Genomic DNA, 3,790 nt, shown 5'->3' with positions numbered 1-3,790 from the left:
AATAATAATGATAATAATAATAATAATAATAAATAGCACGTTTAGCGTATATTCCCCGATTGACAGGAAGCTCTATGCATTTTACAAACTATATTATTATTACCCCAGCAAACCATAGAACACCCAGAAACATTCTCAGCTTCCCGGGAAGCATACCGTGCAAGCAGCTGATTAAGCGCTCAAATAATAACAAACTGACAAGATCTGTCACTGTCTATAGCCGGGTACCCATTCCCACCTGGATGAAGTGAGGAAAATTCGTGTAAAGTATAATATGTACCTTTCCCAAGGACACACTGTCGGGCCCCTGACGGGATTTGAACCTACGACCTTACGGTTGCGAGTCAGAGAGCTTAACCATTAAGCCACAGTGACGCGACGCTCTACAGCATGCTCTGTGGGTTTTACAACTACTATTACCCGGGAAGCAAACAGTGCAAGCAACAGATTATACGGTCTCAAACAGTAACAAACCGACCAGATCTTTTGCTGTCTATATGTACCCATACAGAAAGAGAGAGAGAGAGAGAGAGAGAGAGAGAGAGAGAGAGAGAGAGAGAGAGAGAGAGAGAGAGAGAGAGAGGGAAAAAGCTTTGGATGTGCTGATATCAAGAAGAAGCGCGTCGAAGAGAAAAGCAGTGCCAACCAACCAAGAGGTGGGAACACGTATTTGATGGCATAATCCAAATTAATAATGCATTATTACAAGCTAAATCTGAAGAAGTGTTTTTTTTCTTTCAAGTTCTACTCACATGAAAACGTCACTTCCTACAAAATAAAAGTATCCTGAATCATCGTGAGAATAATTGATAAAATGTTAGGGCGGGAATGCAGTGCGCGATTAACTGTGAAGCAAATGTTTAAAAAGAAACCCAAGTGAATCCGAGAAAGTCACCCCAGGAATTATTTACAGGAACTAAAGACACCTTCAGCTGTCACGCTTGCTTTATAAGCCCTCACATGTTGGGGAAAAGTTCACAGGTCATCCCACAATTGAATCAAGACGCAAACCCGACGCTCCCCTACCTTATCCGCGGATGGCTCGTGATAGGGCGAAGACCGTCTTCAAATAGACTGAAGTCCACTCAACAATGGGCCTGGAGAAACTCTCGTTGATACTGTTTTGATTTTATTGGGGACTTTACTGGAAAACTGAGTTAAGTTGCCTTTCGCCCACTCTACGTTGAAATATTATTTTATAAGAAGCTGATTTTGATTTTAATGAGGGAAATGATAAACATTACTAGTAGGAAACTGTGATAAAGTGTTAAGGACTCTGCTAATACTGCTGCATCCGAACATTTTTTCCCATTTTGACTTAAAGAGCGGCACACCAACGCGTTGATGGTTTAGGTGCCTACAAAAAGCAAAAAAATAGAAAGCAAAACAAAACCCAAACAACAACTACAACAACAACGACAACAACAACAACAACGACAACAACAACAACAACAACAACAATTGACCGGTCAGAAATAAACAAATAAAACGAGTGGGACATTCTTGTTGCATTCTTCAACTGTCTGAACAATAGTGTGATGTTTGCTTAACCTCAAATTTACAACACGAGAGAGTCAAAAGATAATTTTTCTTCTTTTCTTTCGTTTCCACACACTCACAAAATATTTTAAAAAAATAAATAACATTTATGAAATGAAAAAGCATATCGCTTGTTCCAGAAACTGTTGTGACGTAGACTCACGCTTTCTGTGACGCAACTACAGGCTCCCCGCATTTTGATATTCACGAGGTTCAAGAGGAATTTCTTCGTCATGTTTGAGACATGTTAACCCGATAGTGCAATTGAAAGTTGATCAAGGGGTGGGCTAACCTTAAGAAAAGGGACTTACTCCCTACAGCTATTAGCAGAGACACAAAAATTGGGTTTCGTGTCCGCAGAAGTCTTTCATCTGCGCATGACATACCGTTTTTCTACCCTCGTTTGCGTGTTGTCTATTCTCTCAACCCAGCGCGTCAATGCAGAGTAAATATCTTCGTCCAACGTAAGGGTTTCGTTGCCATACAAGGGCCTGGGGTTATTATACGTGTGCGGTTCTCACTCACCAGTCGTCCGTACTGAACAGAGTAATAGTCTGTCATAACATATATTGACGTCTCGATTGCTGAGGAGCTACTGCTTTGATCTTAGTTCTTTATGCTTTGATTACCACGGTGGAGCCAACATATATAATAACTGCTAGAATCATTAGCAGGTATCGTATTCTAATGGAGCTAAATCTAAACCTTGTGAGCCTAAAGACTTGGGAACTAAATGACATTTGTTCTGATAACACTGAAACACTAACCTGATCTTTAACTTTAACCCTAACACTAACTCAGAACCTAAGGTATACCTAACTCTAGCCCTATTAACTTAAAAATATAGCACTCTTTAAGTCTGTCCCACTCCAATTGTGTATGCTTGGGCTAACCCAGTACAAAATGCAGGCATCTTACATCTAAAATTTCATGTTCATTTGCTACCAGCTCAGCCGCCAAGGTGGCATCGCAATTACAGGCAATTATGTTACTCCAACGAGCACCTTTCTGAATACAAAGAGAATGTTAGCGGTATAAACAACTTTTAAAAGCATAACGACCCATGAGAGCTCTCGTGGCCTAGGGGTTAAGGTGTTGGCCTCTCATTCAAAGGTCCCGGTTTCGAATCCGGGTAGAGACCGAAACATTTTCTTTTCTAAAATTGTCTCCTTTCACCTCTTTTCCTGCTCTCTAGCAATGTTCTGTCGTCTGCTTTCGTCTCTTCTTTCTGCTCCTACCCCTTCACATCCCTTGCCCCCTCTGGGCTCCTGACTCTTTCTGCAGCCTTTCTACTGCTACTCCTTGGCTCCTTCTACTGCTGTCTTTCAGCCTCACCCCTTATCTTCTGGTAGGAAAGATCTACACCTATCCTTCTCGGACAAGGGCGAAAAATCACGGAGGGCCCGTGGGAGGAGGATAGCATTGATACATGCACGCATGAACAGTGGGTTGGTTGGCCTAAAAATCAATAACTTCTCAGCATTTAATATCCAATCTTCCTGATTGAAAAAAATGCGATTTTAATCAACGGTAACGTTTCTGAATACGACACGCATGTCAGCGCAAACAAGCATGTCAGCGCAAAAAAGACCTCTTAGCAATAGCACTGAAACCAAAGCGTACTCCAGATTTATAATGATTGGGAAGCTGTACAAACCTAAAAAGAGTCTAATTCGGATTCGACTCTCGCTTGCATACATCGCAATCACGTGTTGACCACTGTAGCCATGAACACTCTTGTTTTGGTGGTCATCGAGAGGTTTTTGTTTTTTAGGATTGGACTCATTTTAATTGAAACTGTCTTTAGCCACTGCAATTCTTCGTTTTATTTCTGCGGAGTATTTGGCCTTGTATTTACTGACTATATAAAAACATAATCACATTACAGGCCCCCTTAACCCTCCCGGGTCGAGGTGGCACTGCGTTGCCATATCTCCCCCTCTGAAGACACTGGCTTTGTTTTCATTATTCATGCAGTGTTTCTTGGGAAAGGAAATCCTGGCGGCGCCTAACCCTCTCCAGGCTTGATTGTAATGTATGTGGCCGTTTTTCCTACTTCGTAAGGCCCCTTGCCTTCAGACAGCCACATTACGATTTCGAAAGTACTCTAAGTTTTATTACTGACTAGCGTATTTTCAGTTTACGCAAGAATCAATTTAGAAAACAAAACAAAGAGGAGAATTCGAACATACTAGAAAAAGAAGAAGAAGAAGAAGAAGAAGAAGAAGAAGAAGAAGAAGAAGAAGAAGAA

The sequence above is a fragment of the Aplysia californica genome, unplaced genomic scaffold (assembly GCF_000002075.1).
Source record: "Aplysia californica isolate F4 #8 unplaced genomic scaffold, AplCal3.0 scaffold00088, whole genome shotgun sequence".
NCBI classification, from domain to species: Eukaryota; Metazoa; Mollusca; class Gastropoda; order Aplysiida; family Aplysiidae; genus Aplysia; species Aplysia californica.
Note: the sequence above shows the minus strand (reverse complement) of the source record.